General features: G+C 33.4%; 1 protein-coding gene across 2 annotated transcripts in view; it reads left to right on the forward strand.

Moving 5' to 3' along the window:
• Positions 1–26,368, forward strand: part of LOC124355061 (sodium/potassium/calcium exchanger Nckx30C) — a 495,401-nt gene that overhangs the window by 102,699 nt on the left and 366,334 nt on the right. The window lies entirely within an intron of this gene.

Genomic DNA, 26,368 nt, shown 5'->3' on the forward strand with positions numbered 1-26,368 from the left:
GTTTCCTTTCCTAAGGTAAAGGCTTTTATACCATTCCTTTCTTAACCTGGCTGATCAATATTGTTGTTTTAAGTAAGGATTTCTCTTATTTTCCGAACGACCTATGACAAGTTTTTTATTGTTGAAGATGGTGCTTATATTGGCTTTTGTTATATATTTTTAATACATTATATATTATATAATTATATATTTATATAATGTTTAATACTATACTATTAGTTATGCTATACTACTAAAAGTATTAAATACTGGTTTAATGTGTTTTAATGTAATAAGTTTTTTATTACTTAAATTTATAAGTAATACGTTTATGATTTTTCATAAATTTTAAAATTTTCAAGGTTTAACTTTAAATTAATCATTTCTGAGCTAATTTTAATTAGTGAGCTCCAAGGCTTACCTAAGCGTGGTCTGAAGTGGAAACTGACTAAACTGATTAAAGTTCCTACCATAATCTATGTATTATTTTGAAACTTATTTGAATGTTCTTGGTTTTCGTCTTTGAAAGACTTTATAGAATTATAAAAGATCGATAATGTTTTACAAAATGCCCAAAAGAAGTAAAAAAAAAAAAAACTAAAACACCTGATGCTGAAATTGTCTTTTATATTAGGTATAAGCTTTAAATGAGGAATAAATTAGGGCCTAGACAACTACACTGGTGTTTGATAAAAAACTGATTATTGCAACAACACAGAAAGATCATTGCAACAATATTTTAGGTTGCTATTTTGGCATGAAAAGTATTTGCGAAAAATTGTAACTAATTGGATTTTAAATCGCCAAAGGCATGCTGTAATTAGCAGGATGTTGCTGGCAAAGGCAAAGTAAAGTGTATAGATCGTAAGATGTAACATCATGTTTCTAAAACGTAATAAATGTTCACGCAAATTTACTTAACATTATAATAGATTCCCATTATATATTGGAGGCAACGAATGGAATTTACTCGGTTTTAAATAGAATCATACACGGATTGTGTGGACACAATACTCCACGTCCAACAATTAAGACAGGCAGTTGTTACAAACGTGTTTAGGTATATAATAAACACTATCCCAAATAGGCTTAGGCTTGTGACCATCGAAATATATGTATATTCTTTTCACACTTTATGCTGTTAACGGTTGCTTATTTAAATTCGTCAATATGATCCACATTCTAAATTTATCTACACTGAACGTGTTGATCTATTCATAACATAATAAATACTATGTAATACGTTAAGGCAAGAAAAAGTGCTTACGCGAACTAAAACCCATGAAAAGATACATATATACATAGTAACAATCAGAGGGTTCTAGACGGGTTCAAAATCTTTAGAACTCAGCAAATAACTTTTTGTGATTAGTTTACAAATTTAATAGTTATTCTGATATACAAAACTAGCTAATTGCTTTGACAAATGTAAATATATGTCAATTTTTTGGGGGTGTACGTTAAAAATCTATTTGTGGTATGTATGTTACTTTGAATTATTGCATTTAGTTTTCATATAGTTTCGTTTCACGTTTTAGATTTACGCATAAATATGTTAGAAATCACCTGATTGAATAAAATAAAGTTAAGTAACATGTATATAAAAATCGTTATTATTAATGTAAATCAACGCTCGAAAACCTGAATGATGACCAGAATTTTAATTAAAAATCTAGCATTCTGAATAAATACAACTAATAAATACACTCTTTTACGTTTATTTCAATCTCACAAAGCCTCTCGTATAAGGAGTAATGTTGAAGTCTATTTCATGATATTTATTTTAAGACAACTCATGTAAAAAGGTCACGTCTTAATAAAAATATATAATTAGCTTTTGCAAACAAGAGACAAACAGATATAATTTGTGGTTCAAGAACTTGAGAACTTATAACGAGGGGCTTTCACAACCTCATAGTTTTAATTGGACATTCAAGCAAATCGTCCTTTAGTTTCATAAACTGAAACAGTGCACTAAGTTGTAAAAGTTGGAATGCTTAAGTTTGTAACTTTATTGTTATGAGGTCGTTTATGGTGTAACTATTTTAGTAAGATATGACAGCAAATTACTATTTTTAGTTTTTCTTAGATAACAAGTTACATTTTATGTTTAGTCATTACAGTTCAGATAAATACTTTTTAAAGTGTTTGCAATGTTTTGTGATTGTAAGATTATATAAATAGTATATACATGTATATCAGTAAAAATGCTATTGTATTAGTTCAGATATTCATTAAAATAATTGATTGTGATTTTATAGAATCTATGATGTAATCCTTTTTAATCAAACCATTTCCAAATTTTGGATGGTTGGACACAAGTTAGGGTGATTACTGCCTAAGTTAAAAAGTTCTGATGATCACCTTCTTATATTAAAGTACATACGGTGTCAGGAAACCCTATTTATAATTCATCTCAGCATCAGAGATTAGGCAATCAAAATTGTCAAAAGATTTGTGTTCTAAAACGACCAAATTTTTTACGAAGTAATCGTACATGATGGAAAGCCATTTTTTTTAGCGTAGAGGACTTACAGTTAGGATAGAGGACAATGCTTGTATCGATGGCTGACTGATAATGCCCGTGATACGACACTAGAAGTTTGATGAGAGAGTTTCTAAACTCAAGCCAGCTCCTTAATATTCCCATTTTTAATCAACTTTCAACTGTTAAACCAGCTGATAGGCCCCAAAAACTACTTCATCAACATAAGGTTCATCCTGTATTTCCTCCTGAGTTCTAACAAATACATTCTTTTTCTGAGTTCTTAAGCTCACGCGATACTGCCATAACTAACATTTAAGCTAACAGACTACATCAAAGTATTGTTTATACAATTTAATAGTAGAAATATATAGCCTCAATGCGGAGAGCTATAATCTCTATACTCAGTCAACAGATGTTAAACAGAAACTTAGATAAATATGTTAACATAGTCTGACTCGATTGGGAGAGGATACGAGAATCATCCAGTTATTGAGAATTTTCAATTCAATAAGGAGGATTCAATAATTATAAATTGGAATTATACGTTAAGAAAATCAGATTTAGTAAAAAGGGTGTCGAGGATTTCAGAAAGAGAGTTAAATTTTACATATTCTGGCTCCATTCGCAGTAAAATACGATGTATTGATTTGTCAGGATACTCTCAAATATAACCTAAATGACATCGTCAAATAAACTTTGGAACAATTCACATTCCTGTAAGGTTTGACAGTTGCTATTGGAGATTCTGGCTTTCTGGGAATTGGGATTTCTGGCATTCTCATAAGTATTGTATGTTGTGATATAGTGATTTCATATATTTTCAATCCCCTATCTCAGGGATGCATAGAGGCAGGCTACTTTGTGCAATGAAAGAAATAGTAGTTGACATAAATTTTACATTTCTAACAATGAGTTCTTATTATATCGTGAATATTACAGGAGAGATTACACGAGTAATAAACCACTGTAGAGAAACCCACGTCAGTTTTCAGGATCCTTACAATGTAGTGACGATGTGGGGCCACTTCATATTAAATGCAGTCAATTGAAAGAGCAAGGACCTTCGTCGACCAAATCGATTTGAGCCTTCGTATACCTTCCTGTAGTCTACGAGTCGTTCCTTGTCTTCATAATAGTTTGCCTCTTTAATAAATGAAAGTAGTAATTATTAGGAGCTCACTTATGTTTAATTAGAAAAACTATTGAAAAATTACTTTGGTAATTTCATGACTTTTAGATTATAGTTAGAGTATAGCTAGACCCATTAGGCATATCTATAGACCCATTTTTAGTTATAGATATGCCCAAGTTAGAGTTGGGCATATCTATAAACCCATTTTTCTGTTCTCTAAAAGTAAATTTATTTACTATTTGATAAAAATAATATTTTATTGTTGTCTGAACGTTATCAAAGCTTATAACTACAGAAGGAACCTGTAAATAGTGCAGTTTGAGGAATGAGTCAATTTGGCACGTGATCATGGAGCAGCCATCGAGGACTGAGCTAACTAATTAACTACGTTAGTTTGAGTTTTGTACAGTGCAATACTACAACAAAGGCATGGGTCGGTCGTAACGTGCCGTGTCAGGTGGCTTTTGATGTGTTGTTCCTACTGCATTCTTTCGTAGCTATTCTTCCCTACTATAGTGAGGGAGTAAAAAAATCATTTCTGCCTGTCCACACTATATCTCGAAAACGATCTGACCTATAGGCTTGAAATTGTGCTGGAAGCTTCATATCTATATGAGGTTCGATTATGGTTCGTGTGATCCATGGGATTTGGTTGAGCGTTAGGGAATGTTTTTACATTGTTCGTATGGGTAACCAGGCAACGAGAAAATAGCAAAAGACATATTTTAAATAAACTCCAGTATAATGAGCCACATCTAACACCATTTATGCTGACTTATTGTGCAGACTTTTATTATGTAAAGACTGATACCAATTTAATGAACAAAAAGATGAATGTATCATATGACAAAATATCTCAGGAAAGATCTCACCTGCAGACTTCATTTCTACATAGAAAAGAAACAGTTATGTGAAGGTGGTGCATATCCAATCATGAAATTTGCCTGAACGTCGTTGAAGTATATATCTCACTAGGCTGACACAATGTTTTTTACCTGGAATGAAAAAATGTATTTTTTATTATTGTTTATTGTTCTATCTTTCATTAACAAAATGAACTATAGACTTGAAATTTTGCAATGAAACGCAAGGAAGCCTGTTTGTTACACGACGCGTTACGTAGCTTACTCCTATCTTGTAGTATTAAAAAAGTACTAAATTTTAAAAACTGTTCCAAACCATTTAATATCAGTCCCGCTTTCGTTACTGCTGCTGTAATAAGCTAAACAAGTTATTGAGATTGACTGTAAGAAGTTCAATTTTGGAATTATTGCATCTCTTCGTCTCTTACTATCAGTTAGTTTGAAATTTGGCTGTCTTTAAACAGTGTTCATTTCAGACCTCTCATCTCAGCCACGCCTCGAGTTACAGTTAGTGTCGAAGTGATTTGAATTTTATAAAGTAGAATGGCATGCGCTCAGAACTGTCACCTAGCGTATCTATCGATCTCACATGTTGAATTTGGATAAATCGAAAGAGTTAGTTCGTAAGCATCAAACATTCCTTCCCATTATTTTATAATTCAATTTTCCAATTGCTGTGCCAATGAAAAACGTCATAATAAAAATAAAAATAGTAAAACATTGATTAAATGGTGTTGATAAATTCAGGAATTGAAAAAAGCTTTTCGTTAGCAATTACACATAATAAAAGAGACTGAGACTCAAAACGCAAAATCAAAAGAAACGAGGACAAGATGATGAGGCTAAGAGTTTGTTCCCGTCAAAAGTGAAAACGCAACAGACCTCATTAAAACTTGAAGATTCATTACAGAAATGTGCGAGAGAAGGCGCGGAGATCTGATTGGTGGAAGTTTCATGATCCACTGCAGTCTCGCAGCGTTAACCCGCTAACAAGATAAGGCAGATCTGATTTGTTACCAGAAATTCATAAGAAACAAATATATAAACTAGTTTGTTCCTGTTCTTTATTAGTTTACTAGCTGTTACTCACGGCATCGCACACAATTTCTTAAGGTTTGAGCACCTCTGGTTCGAGTTACTAATATTTCCGCCGACAATGTTGACTTTGCCCTCTTGTCCGAACAAGAAAATATGTAAAAAAGTCTATATTTATAGTTATTTTAATTTACTCCAGTATCAGTATTTTGTTATCCCTTTCGTATATATTCTTATATTTATGTGTAGTTATAAAAATATAAATACACAGTTCTGAGAAGCCTACTTTTGTAAAAAAAAACAACGTAGATAGGTTTTATAACAGTCCTTAAATGATAATAAAAGTTAGACTACATTGTATCTTATAGACAATAGACAATAAACAATATTCTTTATTCATAAACGTTGAGTTTAGAATTTTTGTCAATACAATAAAGGACATACAGAACATAACATTTAAAATATCAGTTCATGATGCAATTGATTTCCAGTTTATGAGCTCTTGAATAGTGTAGAAGGGTTGCTGGAGAAACCAACTTTTGAGTGAGTTCTTCAGGTGTTTGACTGGTGTTTTCTTCAGTGAGTCTGGTAGAATGTTGAAATAGATTGCTCCTTTGTATGATGGTTTCCTCTCATATAAACTTAGGTGGTGTGTTTCAAGAGCAAAGTGGTGTCTATTTCTTGTGTTGTAGCAGTGATGGTCTCCAGTTCTAGTCTGTCCAGTTGTTACAGAGTGCAAAATAGTATCAATTATATAAAGAGCTACTACTGTTAAAATCCTCAGTTCTCTGAAGGCTTCCCTGCAACTATCTCGTGGTCTCAGTCCAGTAAGAACTCTGATGGTTCTCTTTTGTATTACTAATACTCTTTGTAAATTTGTTGCTGTTGTACTTCCCCATACAATTAATCCATATGTAAAATGGGACTCAAAGAGAGAATGGTAGGCTGATTTACCCATATCTATATTGCTAATTTGTTTAATTCGTCATACTACATAAAGGCAGGAGCTAAGTTTTTTGCAGAGCTTATCCACATGAGGCTCCCAGGATAGTTTGTTGTCTAGAGTCAGAGCTAGGTTTTTTGTTGATGTTGTTACCTCTAGCTCTGGGAGACCCCTGTGATGGTTTCGGGAGGCAGTGAAAATTAGCTGCTGTGTTTTCTTCTCATTTAGTACCAGATCATTGATATGGCAGTATTGCTTTGCCATATCAAAAGCTATATACGAATTGATGTCAAGTTGTTCTTTGTCTTTCTCAGTAATAATAAGGGCAGTGTCATCAGCATACATCACAACCTTGCAGTATTTCTCCAGATATTGTGGGAAGTCATTTGTCAAAAGAGTGTAAAGCACTGGACCAAGCACAGATCCCTGAGGTACGCCTCTTGTTACTGGTAACAGTTCCGACTTTATTTTGTGAATTATTCCGTTGCTTGATGATGTAAGCTCTACGAGTTGTTTCCTGTTGCTCAAGTAGCTTTTGAACCAGTCTGCCTCTTTGTCTTCAATTCCTAATGATCTGAGTTTTTTAATTACTAAGCCATGCTCTAGGCAGTCAAAGGCCTTACTGAAGTCTAGGAAGATACTTGTGGCTATACAACCTTCTTCTAGTTTGTCGATGATAGATTCAACTAGCTGAGCTATTGCTGTGGTTGTTGATTTATTCTTCTTGAAGCCAAGCTGTCGTGGAGTAAGAAGTTCATTTTGATTCAGGTGGCCTAGAAGTCTTTTCAAGATGACACGTTCTAGAATCTTTGAGAAGGTTGATATTAGTGAAATGGGGCGGTAGTTGCATGGTTCATTTGTTTGACCTTTATATTTAGGATATATTTTTGAAGTTTTTAAACAATTTGGAAATATTCCTTAAGAAAGAGATTTGTTAATTAAATTTGTTAGTGGGATGAGAATTTCATTTTTGCAATATTTAACCAATTTTGATGAAAAATCATCTTCTCCTCCTGAGGACTTTTGTTTTAGTCCATTGATAATTTTGCCAATTTCATCACAGTTTGTTCTATAAAAGTACAAATTGGATTTTGAGGTGTCTTGGGTTATTGTTTTCGTGTGCTTGTTATTCTGCGTACTGTTCATGAGTGTTTTTGCAGCTGTGGTTGCAAAAAATTCATTGAGATGATTTGCTATTTCTGTTGGTGAAGAGATGGTTTCCCTGTTGACGATGAGAGTGTCTAGCTGCACGTTTGAGGTACGAGACTTTCTTTCCTGGTTAATTATATTCCATAAAACTTTGGTCTTGTTGTCTGCTTCCTCAAATCTGTTTGCGATCTCTTCTTTCCTAAGTGTTTTTAATTTCAGATCATAGGCTTTCTTCTTTTGTGCTGCTTCCATCTTATCCTCTGGTTTCCCTGTGAGAATTGCTCGGTTTATGGCTTCTAGGTAATTGTCCTTGAGCTCATTGCTTTCTGCATCCCATATCTTTTTGAGGCTGTCCTTTTTTAGTTTCATAGTAGAGAGAGGGCAGGAGATGTCTAATGCTTGTTGAAGTGTTTTGTGGAACATTTCAAATGCGTCATCAACATTGCTTTTTTGTAATACCTTACTCCAGACCTTTACTTCCAGTAAAAGTTTTAAGTCCTCCATTGTATGTTTGTTTGTTTTTCTTGTCTGTGCTGGGATGAGCCCTTTTGTCTGTATTGATGTTACATAACTGGGCACAGTGGTCGGATATTCCTGTGTCGAGGACTTGGGTAGATATGTCAGCTTCACTCATGTTTGTACATATAAAGTCGATAGAGGTTTGGCTACTATGCGTTATTATTGTGGGGGGCAATTTAAGTCTTCTCAAGTCATATCCTAGGAGTGCTTCTTCCAGTTTAAGTGTGTTTTCATTCACTGTCATGGCATCTGCATTTATACCACCCATTACAATCATAGGGTTATTTGTTGTAAGAGTATGTCGGGCTTAGTGTAGTGAAGAAAGTGTGTTACTCTCTCAATTTTATTCTGTAGTCCATCTACATTTTGGTGTGCCACTACTAATCTTTTACTGTTTTTGGCTTGATATATTTTTTGTTTACAAAAGTCCTGGTTTTGTAGTGTATTTTCGCTTTGTCTTTTTGTTTTTGTCCCATGTCTAAAAAATGAGTGCTTTTATTACTGTTGTCAGAGGATTTGGTTAATTGTCGTTGGTTTTCCCTGTAGCAGTCAATGTTTTTATTAAAAAATTCTTCAATGGATTCAGATGGATCCAGTTTTGTTGCAGTTACAGAAGGTTTTTCACGGCTACATCTAGCAGAAGATGAAGTTCTGAGCTGAGAAATTGGTTTGTCCAATACAGATGAGGGATCCGGGAAGTGAATATCAGCTTCCACCTCTATGATATTAAAATCTTCATCGTCGCTTAATGCTGTTATAGACAGTTTTTCTGGTGGGGTTTGGCTGATTCCCTCTGTTAAATTTGTCGCTTGGCTGGGTTCCCCTGTCAGTGCTGTTACAGACAGTTTTTCTGGCGGGGTTTGGCTGATTCCCCCTGTTGAACGTGTTGCCTGTGAAGTTGTCAGTTGGCTGAGTTCCCCTGTCAGTGCTGTTACAGACAGTTTTTCTGGCGGGGTTTGGCTGAATCCCCCTGTTGAACTTGTTGCCTGTGAAGTTGTCAGTTGGCTGAGTTCCCCTGTTAGTGCTGACGTTACAGACAGTTTTTCTGGCGGGGTTTGGCTGATTCCCCCTGTTGAACTTGTTACCTGTGAAGTTGTCAGTTGGCTGAGTTCCCCTGTCAGTGCTGTTACAGACAGTTTTTCTGGCGGGGTTTGGCTGATTCCCCCTGTTGAACTTGTTGCCTGTGAAGTTGTCAGTTGGCTGAGTTCCCCTGTCAGTGCTGACGTTACAGACAGTATTTCTGGCGGGGTTTGGCTGATCCCCCCTGTCGATCTTGTTGCCTGTGAAGTTGTAGCTCCGTTGGATTCACCTGAAAATGCTGTTGTAGGTAATGTTTTCGTTGAAATATGACTGTTTCCTTTGTTCAGCCTTAATTCTTTATTTTTTATTTTGGTCACTTGCAGAGATACGCTAAAAATATTCTCTTTTCTCTTAGAATTTTTTGGTTTTATAAAGCTGGTAGTAGTTTGGTCCTTGAGTCTGTGCCTTTGTTGCTTTTGTTTACTGCAGTAAGGACTATGATTTATTAAGTAATTGACATGTTTAGGTTAGGTGTTATGGTCGAAGTGAACAGTGAGCTCCTTTATTCTGTGCTCCATTATATCTGCTGCTAGCAGTTACCCGCTCCTTTTCACGCAATTTAGTAGGCGTTGCACGTTATGCGCACTGCTGGTTTGAGTAAATTATATTCCCGATGCCAATGTTGAGGTTGCCTTGTTGCCTAGATAAAATAAAATATTTCAAAAAGTTTTAAATTATGTCCATTATAATTTACTTCGCTCTTTGTATGTTTGACTCCATACTTGATTTTGGTTTGTTTTCCAATCAAGAAAATATATATCACAGATCAGAGAAGCCTACTTCTGCTAAAAGAGTACTAAGATGGGTTTTTAATTTGTAGTTAAAGTTTTTTTAATATTTAAAAAAATTTAGAGCTGGAAATCGTACATTAGTTCAAGAGAGCTTTTCATTGAAATTGCATCAAACGTAGTTTTTTGACTGGTTCAAAGGGAGTCTTCAGAGTCAAATTGTGACCTTCTTATGTTTTAGAACATTTTATAAGGTAGATTTGTACTTGCCTAATTGCTGAAATCTAAACTCTTAGTTCGTAATAAAAAATTTACTCTTTATAGAATTAACTCACTGTAAGTACAAAAAATAGAAAATAATAAGTAATGTTTACACGGAACAGTTTAATAACATTTGACAGGCTCATTCCATTGATATTACACAGCTTTAGAGACCAAGATAGAGTGCCCGGATGAATTTTAGAAATAATAGTAGGTCTATATTCATCCCAGGAACCGTAAGAATGTCCATGTAAAATTTCAGTTGAGTAGTTTAAGCGTGAAAACAAAACAAACAAACAAAGGCATTTCCGCATTTATAATATAATTAGTTTATATTTATTATTGATACAATATGAACCGCTAAAAAGATAATGCAGCTCTGATTTGTTTCTAAAACGTCACAACTATAAAAAAAGTTTGTTAAATGTTCTTTATTAGTTTATATTTATTGTAATTACAGTATGAACCCATTAAAAAGACAATTTGTATCCAGTCACTTTTTGGTATTTTAAATATATTTCGGTTTCTAATTTTATTTGCGTAGTTGATAGTAAACTACTTTTGTTACGACAAAACCTAAATATGGAAATGAGTACATATTAAAACTTGTTTTATTCATGTTATACGTTTCATGATAATTAAGCTTGATACTTAGGACAATGAAATAGAGAGTAGGAACAGTTTAAAATCCTAAACAATGGTTGAATTAATCCTTAATTTGTTTTGTTTCTAGTAGTAAATGTTGAGGTGTAAACACAAATTGATCCTTTAAAAAATATGTAAGGAGGAAGTAAACATGAAGGGAAAATCTAGAACCCAATACATAGAATCTAATCATTTTTTAAGGCACAAAGTATGAGTGGTGTTATTTACTAAAACACGGAAACGCGATAGCTACAAACTAAAAAAGTCTTACGTGAGTGGTTTGTTTAATCGACGAGTGTTGCTTGATTAAAATACAACATCAATCACACGTTCTTCCAAAAAACGTCCATATCTCTTCCCTACACCACTGCTAAATGCTAAATGAATATTTTATTCCACATATGTTATTAATGAACTAACATCTCATTTTCGATTGAAAAGTCAAAGAGTGTAAGATTTTTACCTATCAATTACTGCTACGTAGACTGGTAATTTAAAATAAAAACGAATTCAAGAGAAATTCATCCGAAACAATTGACTTAATTTGGAAGTTGTATGTATTTTTGCACTACCTATATAATTTAATCTGTAACGAAATTTATGATTAAAGTAATTAATTCTCGTTTTAAGCGGCCAGACTGATAATAAATTACCTAATAAGTATTTAATATTTGTATAAAGTCGAAAAAATATTGAGTCGAAGAAAACTATATTTAAATAATAGGTATTTCACGTGCTAAGTGCATTTATTTAAAGTAGTTGTGTGTTTATACTTTATAAAAAACAAATATAGATTATCGTGGCAAGATATAGTTTTTTTACTGCTATCTTCCACCACTTTTGAGTGAATGTTTATTTCACAAGTGAGCATTTTTCCATCGGAAGGATTGAATATTGTAAATATACCTTACCCTAATTATAAATGAAATTTACAACGTAGATATAAATTACGATACATTGGTTTTGATTTTAACAAGAGGGTTTCATTCTTGTAGGCTTGATAGCCGAATAGACTAAATTATAAGCTTTGTGTCTATGTTAGAAACAGGTTGGGTCCAAGCTACGCCTGGACCGGAACACGTGTTAATAGTTCTGTCTATCTGGGACTATCCTTATTTTCCTTATAAGTTGCCAGTAGAGCTGTGTCTATGTCAGAGACAGGTCAGGTCCAAGCTACGCCTGGACCAGAACACGTGTTATTAGTTCTGTAAATCTGGGACTTTTTTAGCATTTGGACTGTAAAAGCTATGAGGTTATATTTGCGTTCGGCCTTTCATTTACAAAAAGGTACAGCAGACAAATATATTTAAATGAGGTTGAAATAATAATAACATACACGTGTTTCTTTACGAGTCATATATTCATATAAGACCTCATGACAACTCTGTCCAAATTTAAATAATATAGTAAAAATAAACACTAATACAGTTGGTGATATAAATTTATAAGAACACTTAGTTTTATTAAGATATGACAATATGTGTCTGTAAATTATAAAAAAACGAACTCCTAGTAACTTGTGCTATGTTAATGTTTTCAGTATTTAATTAAAATTGTGTTGTTCCAGGTAAGTGAATGCTGAACGAAATGATCACGAATTGGTAAGACTTGTTATTTGTTACAGTTATTAATAAATTATTAATGGCAGGAATAAAAAACATTCAAAGTGTATTTTTGTGTAGTTGAATGTGGCTTTCAATTTAACTATAACTACTCTTATAAATATAACATTAACGATTCTTCATTAAAAAATAAAATGGTAGAAATAATCATACGTATAAGCAAAATATTATTTAAATTTAAATTGGGTTTATATATCTCCATGAATGTCTGGGGCTAGAGGGCCCCTATGTTATCGCAGTGTCTGGGTAATTCTCTGTGCTGCTGTATATGAAAGTGACTGAATAAGAACTGTCCACGTGATGGAGGAACTTGGTTATTTTTCTTTTAGCATTGAAACAATGGTGGATGGAAAGCGTTGTGAAGCACTTAGAAATGCTCTTAGGATATTTTTTCAAATGCAGTAACCTGAAAAGAAACGTTATCCTCTTGATGAAGGCAGTATTTAGCATTTAAAATACTATACAGTTGACGCATAAGCATTCTTAAATCCTACCTAATTTGATGCACACTTTTGGTAGTTGTACCTGAAAATAAATGTTCTCGTGATGGAAGCACTTCTTAGCATTAAACACGCTGATTGGACATTAAAGTTACGGAAATGGCTAATGTGCTTAGCTGTGTCTCGTTTGCGTATGCGCTCTACTCACTATTCTCCACTAGAAGACACGGTATACAATCATAGCTGGGAAGCCATCACTCCACTCTGGCACCTTTTACACTGTAGTTCACTGTAATGGAGTTGAGTGTACAATAGGGGTTGTGTAGTGGGAGAATCTGCTAACCTCTCAGGCTATCCTCCCCAGCACCGGTGGCCAGGACTTGCCAGGTTTTTGAACTTCGAATTTCTTCAAAAATATCTTCCGCATATTATCTCTCATTTTGCCGGGGTTTTGAAGACTAATAATCACATAGGTATCAAGATGCTATGTATTGGATGTTAGTATACAATGGTAATCAGTAGTTCCTAGATTTCCTTCTTGTTAAGCAATTACTAATAACAGTTACATAATAAAATTCGTATTTGGAACAGGGGAAATTCTGATTTAAATAATTTCTTACAACCATTTCCTAAAAAAATAATTCTTGATAGCTGTAAAAACAAAACACATTAAAAATAACACTTCTTTTCGTGAAAACAAAAAAATGATCATATTATGCTCGAGAATAAAGTAAGCTATTAAAAAATGCTAAGAGATTATAAATGCCAGAGGATTAAGTAAAAATGTAAGTTTATTTTCGGCCACTCGAGAGTGGTTTCCCTGTATATTTCTTATCAATGAAAAATCTAGTTATTGAACAAGCATTCAAATTATGTAGTTATTAAAACTTTTAGGAATGCTATTAAACAAAATCCAAGGTTTCTCTGAAAATAAACGTCCAAAAATCTCATCTAAATAAATCGTCACTTTATTATACTCTTGTTTCCGAGTAACTCTCCTCTTCAACAGTGTACAGCTCCATTTTTCTCCGAGTTAATAGAATAAGTAAACTAGACAGATGGCTGGATAAAATGTTGCTCTATCTACATAAAGAAGCATGCAGAACCCCGCGTACTGATAACCTCATTCACAGTTTAAATAATTCGCAAACTCCTTGATGGAAACAGCTGCTAATTAATCTGTTATCTCATTAGTTTCGAGATAAATTGAAGGCAGTTCTTCAAGTCAATTACAACAGACTGAAGAGATTCCGTAGTTTATTCCAACAGATGGCCGGTGCTTTGAGAATGTTGTATCATATCTATCTTTTTTCTTTATTTAAATAAAATAGGAGTTACAATTATGTTATTTTGTAATAAAAGTGTGCTATTAATTATATAGATGTAAATATAATGCATCATGCTGTACTAAAGTATATTATTATGTATTTATCTTTGTTCTATATATTCTAATAATAGAATGTATAATCATTAAAATATATTGTTTTTAATTTTATAAATAATCAGTATATAATGCTTGTATTGATTTACATTCGATTCCTAGAGAGTACTTTATTAATATATCAAACAATTCGATTTTCTTTACTATTAAATAACTAGGTACCAAAATTTCATTGAACAGCGAACGGGAATGTACATAGCTGTGGACTAATTGAATGTCAATTGTAGGATATTCAAAGATTTATTCCATCATTATATATTTTAATCATAATATATAAATAATGTTATAAGAATGTCAAACAACCCTTCCTGGTCTAAAAAGCACTTCATAAAAATACTCAATATGCTATTTTAAAATCATAAAACTAGGTAACTTAAATCTAACAAATTAATATGTTTAAAATTTTGAGGATTCATTTTTTTTAACGAAATGAAAGTGAAGTTTCTCCTTGTTGAGTGCGCAGATGCAATCAACTTCCGCAAGCGTTGGAGCTCGGGTGTGGTGGTTTTAAATGTGGAGTGTTACAGCTTGCCAATAAAATAAAACTTTATGGCTGCACTAAACTTTTCTAAAAGCTTTAGTAATCAGATTCGTCGGTTTATGTCCAAGTTTTATTACGGAACAGACATACTCTCTTTTCCAATACGAGAACAAGCCATTAGAAAAAAACAGATGTACTCCAAAGTATACGCATGGTGAAACATAGTGACCATTGATAATGTTGTGGTTTTGGAAAAAGGACAGATGCTAAAGGGTTGAATAAAAAGGGAAAAATAATATGGGTCAAAATCTGTTAGGTGCTTGCACCTCTTAAACTATTCTTATAGCCCAGATGTCTTCAAACTCGGTCCGTGGCCATGTAGCATTAGCATAAATTAATTTCCATCAATAATCGTCGCAAAAATAGTTTTAGGAATCTAAGTGAAAGGTTTGCACCAGCTTGGTTGATTTAACTATTAGTTACAGCTTAACTTTAAAATAATTTTTCTATTAGTACGTCTTTATATAATGTTTATATTATTAAACGATTAAAGTACTTTACTTAAATATTGTCCTTGGCTAAATATTTGATTATGCAGAAAGTCAAAGGCTAAATGCTATTTACTTGGAAACATAAGTTAAGCCTTCTTGGGATCCAGTTTCTCACGCTATTGTTTACTAATTAACTATGATTAATTAGTTGACCACTAAATGGCGAGAATGGGAAAATGTAGCGCTTTGATTATATGCTGAAGTTCGTCAGAATGCTGGTTTAGGCGACTAATGCACCAAATGTCTCACCGCACAAGTCCATATACTGTATACGTAAATAAACCCGAGGCCAGTCCCTGAAAGAACGTGCAAATTTGGAAATAAATTGCAAGAAAGTTTCAAAATATATTACTTATTAGTTAGGGCTGTTAAGCCTTTTTTGAGAGGTGTAAATAATGGGTTAGAAATGGACGAGGAATTGGCTGATTTGGGCTTAGTAGAATGTTTGGAACGTAGTTAAAAATGCTGAAGATGACAAACCTTAACATTCCTCTGTATTATTAAACAACAATCATTGTGCGATATAAATGAGGATTCAAAATTAATGCAGGTTGTGTCACAGCAGTGAATTATGTAAGGCCTCATGCTTTGCAACACCGCCAGTGGATCCAAGCATTTTCTTGCAGAAATGTAGCAAATCCTTTGATAAAGTTGACTAAAAAGTGACTGACGTTGGAAAAATGCTGCAGAAGTACGATCAAGTTTGTAGAAGAGGTTTGCCTGAAGGAAATAATCACTTGGTTTTGAAAGCTTGCATTTTTAATGGGTCTTACCAAAAATCTAATTTTCTGGACTTGGAACTTCAAAGAGAAAAACTTGCATTCTATAAAAATCAGTTAAAGAGAGAGAATAAAGAGCATTTAAAAACACCCTAAAATCATGCATAATAAGCTAATATTGTACAATAATAAACACAATAATAACAATTATGCAAGCGCTAGAGGTTTGTTTTCTAAAAAACACAGGTTTTAGAAAATATTCAGTTAAAGTTTATTTTGCACCATAAAAAGATTTTTAAATTCTTTTCTAAACTCTAATACTTTAATAATAAAAGCTATTTGATACAATGCAAAATCATGTGTAATATAATACTAGATACTAACGAAACTCAAAAACATAAACATTAGCTTATTTAGGCAATTTTCAAACAAAATCTACAACACTGTCTTCATGGACACTAGAAAGTGAGTTTCATAACTTTTTTTATTAATTTTAATATCTAATATAACATTTTAAATTAATAAAAACGCACAATTATATAACCTAAAAACGCTCCGCTACTCGACATGACACCGTGATCGCGATCCAACTAAGAAAGTGTGTTTTAGCTAGTTGTTTACGTCACCTAACAGCATTAAAAAAGCAAAGAACAGTTTTATACAAACAATTTAATATTCTATTAGTTTAAAAATATTAATTTTTCGATTTTTAGTGATTTTTTCCCCCGAACGTCCGGTAAAATGGGACGTTGGCATTCAAAGGGATAGAACGAACCAAAAATCAAGCCAAGATAAACCTACATTATTGATCAACATGAACTGTTCAAATGTCTAACATAATCAAAAATGGCAAGGGATGACTTAGAAGAAAAATTAGACTAATTCTTGTTGAAAACTGTTAAAAATATTAATTTTAGGAAATAAATGAATATATTTTGTATATATGTTTGACAGCTGTCTTTGGAAACATACAACATTGCCTAAGTCACTCTATACACACACACACCATATTGTAGAGGACCATATTGTCTAATACAATACACGTAAAGTGTCCTTAAGACACCTGCTATAGACCCTAAACACTATAAAACAACCTAGGATCCACATTCTACAATTTTCTGTTATGTGATATGTATCTCGCGGGATGTTTATCGATCTTCGCCATCAATGGGGGATAGAAGCGAAAGCCCGCATTGCAATACGGTGGTCCGTCTGCCTGTCCATGTGGTGGTGGCTTTGAAGTCACATTTAAGCCATTACTCACAAAGTTAAGTATTAGAGAAAGCTTCTTATACAGCCTTAACTTCGCCTGATAAATCATATATTCTTTAAGTTCACCTTTTAACTTTTATTTCATGGTTTTGACAAGGGAAAGGTATTTTTTAACACTTTCCAATCAAGATCGAGTATTACGAGCGTTGCAAAATCTGCAGTGGTTATCTGTTGTCCATCCATTACCTTAATATAAGGGTTAAAATATTAATTACCGACTCATGTGCCTACATAGTGTCCGTGTTATGGTATTGTGTAGCTCGCAACAAGCGGATACACGGCTCCGCAGCCACTAATGACTGCAATTAATTGACGCCGCGCCACTTGATTCTGAATGACAGCCTATAAATTGCTCTCAAACCTGTGCTGCTGACTAGATGCGTTTCATTAGTTTCACAACTCAATGAGTGCTCATTATCCTACACGGGTTGTTTTAGTAATTATCAAGAAACTTTTCTTTTATATTTGTATTAGAAACTTTATACCATTGAAAGTACTAAATTAGTTCAGTATAATAAAACAGAATGTTTTAGAAATATGTTAAAAATAGTGTTAATGATCTAGGAATCAGCCCGAAATGTTTCTTTAGTACCCGAAACTGCATAAAAACTGTCAAATACAAAGGCTGTATTGGAAGTAGTAAAACATGACTCAAATTACTGTACCAAATTAGCCTCATTAAAAATAAATAAAGCTACACGCCTTTCAGCCGTTAATAATTTTTTTTTTATTTCGATGAATAATAGTTTCGGGAGTCATGTCTCATTTTTAAATCAGGTCGCTAAATTGTTAAAATGTATATATATTCTTATCAGATTCCACTAAGGTTTTATAAAAACATAACTGGACATACTTTATCAACTATTTCTTTCATGTTGAATTTCATGTCAGCTTCGACGGCGATGGAAAATCTTACCTAGGAGATTGTATTTTCTTTCAAACACTAATGATATAGTTATTTGGTGTTTTATTTTATTGATTTACCCCATTTATATTTTAATATTTCCTCTGTCACTAAGATTAGGCCTTGACTCTCACATTTATTCATCATAAGATATCAAATCCATAAATATCTCCTATTTCCAGTAATTTTGATTTAAATATATATATTTCCTTTTCCAAAGTTTGCTTTCTTAATTCATTGTTCAAAATAATACATTTTTAAAGTTTTCCTCTGTGATTCATTGCTGATTCTACCTGGTGGGGAAAAGAACGATCTGCAATAAATGTATGGACAAATTCAAATAATTATTCTACGATACCTGCAAAAACTTTAGAACACTTCTTATTCTAGACTGAACAATTATCAAGCCAAAGGTAAATGTTTTGACGTCTATAGTGCAAACCGAAGGCATAAAAAGCATTAATTATACCAGTCACTGATTCATGCCAAAGCACTGCAAATGCTTTGCAGTTTGTTTTTTCCTACTGAAGCAGTTTCATTAAAACTCCTCATTCTTCTAGTGAATACAACTGTTTCCACACTTAGTAATATTATTCATTTTTTTATAGGAAAGCATACATTATACTGCATCGATTGAAACCCTGTGGGTATAATCTTCTTGGTATAATTGCGTTGTTGTTTTTAATAATATTCATTGCATTCTTCAAGATGTTAGTGAACGATGACTACCCTACGTTTGAAGTCCATTCTTATTATCATGTGATTAGGCACGTTTTATTCTGTAATGAGAAATGCTTAGGTTGTAATTTTTTTAAATTTTAGTATCCATTTCTCTTAGTATGCGTACCATACATATTTTAATTATTCAAAAAATTTAGGGTGTCATTGACAACAAAGCTATTTTCAAAATCTTTTCAGCTAGAGATCCATAATCTGAAAAAATTCGAAAACATTCCAAAATGATGAGAGTAAAGTGATCAGTTCCAAAAAGTAACATATATTCAGAGTCTTAAAATAAAAATTGCAATATGATAAACTTCATAAAATTTACTTGACAGATTTTAATAATAAAACTAGAAGAATTTTGGTCATAGCTAGTTCATAGGCCTTCACACAATTTTATTTTTTGGCAATGCGAGTTTATTTTGAGCTCATGTTCAGATGGAGGGTGAAACAAAGGGGGTAGAGATAGAGTGAGAGAGAGAGAGGTATGACAGGATTTTGGCAAGCTACTTCAAACTAATGATTTTCTGCAGATGCCGTAACTGCTGCGGCAATATATTTGCAGACTCCCAGGAATATGTAGCTCTGTACTTATTGTTAGTTCATATAGTCGTGGCGTTGCATGCTTTGCAATAATTGGGTTTTAGGCAATCTACAGCATATAATAGTCACTTTATTTTTCAGCCTGACTGTCTTAAAATGATACGTATACCTTCAACGTATACACGTAATCTGCACGATAAGGTTTGTGACGGAAGTTAAAAATGATTCCTTCTGCAGCTGCAAGAATTGCAATTGTGAGTTTTTATTGATTTAGAATCCAAATAGAATCCTGCGATATGACGTCAATTCTGACATCTAACAATATTAATTCACTCCCCCGTTACTGTTGTAAGTAAACGTCCTGAACATCTATTTTAACGACCGGAACTTAAAAACCAATAACCATAAAGTATTTAGGGAAAGTATAATCCTTCCAGACTACGATGGTCTTACTTAAGGTGGAACAGAAAAAGATACTTCATTAGGAACTTGAGCATTCATTAAGGAAACGAAGATCTGATTTGAGAAAGTTTCCAGTTCCATGATTCACTGCAGTGTCAGCTCTATAACCTACTTTAACGAGATAAGCCAACTTTAAATTGCCTATGTAAAGTTCCTCTGAGTCCGTGGTTTGAATAATAAAAATTTACGTTTTTCTTTGTCCAGACATTAAACAGTGTAATTAATAACAGCGATTGGATCTTGTACTAGCAGAAAAATGTAGAGGGTTGTTTAAAAACGTGAAGCTAAAATTATGTGATGGGCATCTCAGTTTCCTCATTGTACCTACGGCTTCTGCGTTTTACTTTAAGTGACGTAAAATATACGTTTGGTCGACTTTGTAATATAATGAGATGTTGTAGCTGTTTGCCTGTATAACGATTACGAAAAGTAAAGTTGTTGGTTGTGTGGAAATTGGACAAGCCCATTGATTCTGTTAGTAAAAAGCGAGCTATGACTGAGCCCTACACCGTGACGACGCATTAGCTGCTAGCTACACCAGCTCTGTGTGGCTGTGTAACGATTACGACAAGTAAAGTTTTCGGTTGTATGGCAATTGGTCAATCCACATGGTTCTGGTGGTTCAAAGCGAGCTATGACTGAACCCTACACCGTGACGACGCATTAGCTGCTAGCTACCTAGCTCTGTGTGCCTGTGTAACGATTACGACAAATAAAGTTTTCGGTTGTATGGCAATTGGTCAATCCACATGGTTCTGGTAGTTCAAAGCGAGCTATGATTAAGTCCTACACCGTGACGATGCATTAGCTGCAAGATACACCAGCTCTGTGTGCCTGTGTAACGATTACGACAAGTAAAGTTTTCGGTTGTATGGAAATTGGTTAATCCCCATGGTTCTGTTAGTACAAAGCTAGCTATGATTAAGTCCTACACCGTGACGATGCATTAGCTGCTAGATACCTAGCTCTGTTTGCCTGTGTAACGCTTAAGACAAGTAAAGGTTTCGGTTGTATGGAAATTGGTCAACCCACCTGGTTCTGGTAGTACAAAGCGAGCTATGACTGAGTCCTACACCATTTCGACGTATTAGCTGCTAGCTACACAGGCACTGTTTGCCTGCGTGACGATTACGACGAGTAAAATGTTTGGTTGTGGGACTAATGGTACTGTATATGAAGGGAGCGGGGGGGGGGGGTTCCGTTAATGTGTTTCTTGGCACGGTTTGAGATAGTCTCTAATGACTTAATGCAGTTCCGTTTCTCTGTACACGTTCTGTTCCAGGACACGAGTTTTTCCATATTTTTTTGGTAATTTACATATCAGATTGTTTACTAGATTCGTAACATCAAGTATATAAATCGACGATTTAATACTAATCGATTGGGCAAGAATTTTTTAAGGAGAATAAGCTGGAAAAAATTGAATTGTATTTAATCTTAAAAGGACTTGGGGGAAGAGGCTTCCTCCTGTCTAGATCCTATGAGGAAGGATAGCGGGCTGTGTCTCAGACACATCACATTGGAAGAAGGGACGCCCATCTATATTATAGCCTTAGTAGTAAAAGGTGGGTATAGGACCGCACTCTCCTTAGTAGTGTGGGAGCTCACTCTGCAGTGTGCAGTCACACTCCACATCAGGATAGACCTCCCGAGCCACCTTTTCACCCGAAAGTCTTTATTAATATTTATACAATTTCACCGATATATTGAATCTGGTTTCAAAAAAATAGAATTATAAAATTTTACAACTGAACTTTGTTTCAGCTCCGTACATTTTGCTATATAAAACTACGTCAAATAGACTCCAGTTCAAGATTGAAAGAAATGCGAGTGAGATTTAAGTTTGCTTAGTACAATCGCATGAACAGAATTGTTCTCAACTCGAGCATCATGTCCACCATTTGCTGGAATGACTCGTTTCAAGGGTTGTATCCTTTGAAACCGTCTTAGTAAATGGACTGTGTGCTGACTAAGACGTAAGGGACACAGAACTCTCCCCTCTACATTTCTACAAAGGGAGAAAAGCTTTGAACTCCAGATGGTTACCAAACAAATGGAAATTGAATAGCGTTGCAAATATGGAAATGTCAACTTAAAGCTGGAGAAACAAGGATCCTTATTAGAAAGAATGTAAACCTAAATGTTTATTATTTATTCAATTCACAACTTATGTATAGTTTTTTCTTTAAATAATTCACTTATGAATACTTTACTGGTATTTTAACTAGTTCTATAATTAACTGATATGATATGAAAGGGGAGAACAAAGACATTTTCAAATCTCTTAACTGATTTATTCTATGATTTGCATTAAAATAGACAGTACTTTATAGGAATTTATTCTATTAACAAACAGTATATTTATCGTATAATTGTTTAAAGCGGTTAATTTATATTTGGCCTTCAGAGTTGATAGCAATCTTCAGGATGACCTAAGTGCATTAAGTGTTCGAAGTTGAGTGGAGGAGAGGGCTAATACAGTCCTAACTCCACTTCAAAATAAAGAATGTTTTAGTTTTATTTAAATTACCGTGGTCCGATGTATATAACAATTGTATTTTATGTTTTCTGTTTGTTATCTTCTCGGTATACAGGAGACCTACAGAAATAAATCTAAATCTGAACATTGTCTGGGAGGTTACTACTAAACATGCCTATTTCAGAATAACAGAAAATTTAACATTGATAATATTATAATTACTTTTTTTGCAAAGCAATTATAAATATATATGTACTTATAGACTTTTAATTACACATAAACCAGTTAATTTAAATAAAAAAAGGTAGGAGTAGCCACACAACGTTTCGCATAACTAGCTGCGCTGAAGTTGCATGCAAAGTGTATGAGCAATTTAATCCTTGAGGTATTCTGCGTACAGACAGACGAAAATTTATAAAAAAATTACACATCCAGAAAAATATAAACTTATTCAGCCTACTGAGTGATAGGCTTTAATGACGCTCAGGCATATTCCCTATAGTTGGACATCCACCATCGTAGTACTCATCCTTGTCTATGTAGAAATAAGATTTCATGCAAACTTAAGGTTTACAGATGTAATATTTCTTGTGATATCTTCCTTCATGATACATTCACATTTTGTTAATTAAGTTAGGTTTCCTCGCAGTGTTTAAATGATAAAATGTTTGCACGTGATTACTTACGTGCTTACGTACTACAGCGCAATAGTGCACTGAAAACACATCTTGTCAGTTGAAAAGTCTTCTTTATCTTTCTAGTCTACGAATAATCTTTTATATTATATACGTCTGCACAAAGTCACCATAAGATGGTGATATATGTTATGGGGTAGTTTTGCTAGATGTATTGATATGCCACATGTTAAAATCTCATATGATTCTACTGAGTTTGTTTAGAAATATTCGCTAACGCTAAGCCCCATGGTGTGACATGTACCACCATCAAACTCAGTGGAGCCTATACAGAGATGAAGCTTTATCCAAAATTGCACGCTTATAGGTTAGTTTGTTTGCGATACATAATGTGGACTGACAGACATACGACATGAAAATAAGTTAAAATTTTCAAACTCTTTGATTGATAGGTTTTGCTAAAGTTCCGGTAAAAAATATTATAGAAATGGTGGTATATTTGGTGTATTTAATCAAGCTTTTGTATTTATTTTAACACTTAGCAAATAATTTTTAACACTGTAAGGACAAACTGCACGTTTTATTTATACATTTTATATACTAATACATGGAATTAGAAAAAAACACTTACGCAGTGTATTCGTTACTATGAATATCCAACTTAAAAAATGATATATAACTCAATTTTGTTAATTTTGCATACAAAAATAATCGGATTATTTCATTATGGCTTTGCACTTCAAGATACTCATATTATTATCTATAGACTTTGATGTATTCCATTAAGCGCAAAATTAACGACTCTGACTTCGTCAGTGAATACAGTACAGCACAAAGTATTGTGTGATAAAATCTTTGACTTAAAAGTAAACGTTAGATACAATGAAAAGAGTCCCGCCTTTATAACGCATTGCTGCATCCGGCGCTTGTGACAGATACATTATTCAGTCAAGTCTTGCCTCTCTGCTTTTTACAGGAACACTTCTGAGAGGATGTAATGTCAATACGAGCTATTGACTTATCCCTGAGTACGAGAGTGAGAGAGAGAGAGAGAACAAGGTCTGCCGACGCTGTAGGCACATAGTCGTGTTAAACACGTCAAACTTCGGTACAGTCAACCTACAGTTAGTTGATGAACAGTTCCAGTTGCTTTCAATAAAATAAAACAAGGAAATACAATAAGAACAATAGTATTAATTTTAAGTTAGTAGTTTTTTATATTCATGAAATTATTTCATCTTTTGGATATTGACAAAAGTCTAAATCTAATTTGGTTTTTAACAATATTATGATATATATATATATATATAATATATATAGTTTTATATTCGTTATAAAAATAAATAGCATGTTGAATGTTTACAATGGTGGACATCTTAAATTTGCTACTACCATTTTTTAAATTCATCGAAAGATGTTAGAGTCTATTTTTATAATACATAAGTTAATTAATATTTTGTTGATACATTAAATTGCAATGGTACTCAGAGTGAATAAATAATAACAATAACTGTAGCAGTTTCAACTGTGGGGGTTGTAATATAGTCGTTCACGCGTTACTACAAACGTAGTGCACGTAAGGAAACTCAAGAAAATGTAAAAAAGAAAATAATGTACAAGATAGGGTGTTAAACTGCGAAAATAATAGAGAGTTACAGAAAAGACCACGCCAGCTAGCGTTAAGCTTGGTGGGTGGAGTATGACTCAGCAGTCCCCACCTCGTATGACTCGTATGTAGCAAAACAAAGTCGGTTTTAATACATTTACAGTAACATCATTTACATTTAGCTTGGACTGTACCACGTGTACCACGTGCTCCTGAGAGGATCGAGTGTCTTGTGGGCATGCGCGATCGTAGTAGTATACGTTTCCATGAAATAGGTTCCGTGCTATAGGTTTAAATGAGCAAAGTTAAAAACTAGAAAGATACTTTCTTTTGTGAAATATTCATACAAGAGTAAAAATGAATTAGTTTTGAAAAACAATATTTGATTTAAAAGGCTTGATTGAATCTGTGACAAGTGCAGGGTTTTTGATAAATATATAGAGTTTTTGGTTGTTACAAGACAAAATAAAAAAAATATATATATATATATATATATATATATATTTAGGGATATTTTCAATAAAAAAAACTTTTTTGCATTATTAGTTTAAATGTAATAGTACAAAATACACAAACAACAGAAAACACACGATTACGCAAGAAGCTATAATTCTTTACACTTTACAAATATTGGTATTTTATATTAATAATAATATTCTTATTCTAATTAAATTTAATAAATATTAATACTCAAATTTGATTGACTCACGTAGTAATGATCACAAAATTTCCAGTATTCATTTTTATTGTGTCCAAGGCTTTTCGAAATGAACTTTAATCTTCAGGCGAATCCACGAATACTATTTTTAAATTGGTGCGATAATTATAAATTGTATCAAGTTAAAGTGTTTGCATTCGCTCAGGGAACCTTTAATCAATAATCAACTTGTTATCAAAAACATGTAAAACAAGATGAAAGTAGTCGGAAGAGATGTATAGAGGATACGGGTGGAGGGAGGGCCTGGGTGGGGTAATGGGTTCCCCGGTTCTGATACTCTCTATCACACTATCTGGAGAGGACTTTGCTCACATAATATGCAAGAATACTCCAGGCCTGCGTTCGCCTACTGTTTACAGTTTGCCACTTTGCATATGTGCAGCCACCGTGGCAGTATGGTCTTGTGCCCTGCTTTGGAGCCTAGAATCTACATATGTATTCGAATAGCTACTACACAGGGAGTTAATTAAAATATTTATTTAAAATTGTGTACGCACAACCTATGAACTTTTATATGTTGTTACTATCCCTCCGTGCAGTAATGTGGGACGCACACTGTAAATTTGACTGTTTTAATTGTTTGAATTTTTGGTATGTATTTACTATTTTTATAGGTTTATTGTATTTTTACATTTAAATTTCCATTAAGTTAAAATAAATATAGTGGAATATATCTTTATGAAATGCATGATAGTTCAGTTTTGTTACTTTACATACTTTTTTTTACATATCTGAGACTTGGAAGCCATACATAAGTTGTTTAAAATACTAGGTTTAAATAACGTAAATTTTTAAATGACGAGGCAACGGAGAGTAAGAGTGAAGTTTTGCAATGTTTCTAAACATATAAGTAATCGTAAAAGAATAATTCCCGCAAATCTTTACTTTTTATAAATTTTTATTTAGTATTGTTTTAGTTTTCAACTTGCAGATCAACCATGGTTACAAAT

The sequence above is a fragment of the Homalodisca vitripennis genome, chromosome 2, assembly GCF_021130785.1.
Source record: "Homalodisca vitripennis isolate AUS2020 chromosome 2, UT_GWSS_2.1, whole genome shotgun sequence".
NCBI lineage: Eukaryota > Metazoa > Arthropoda > Insecta > Hemiptera > Cicadellidae > Homalodisca > Homalodisca vitripennis.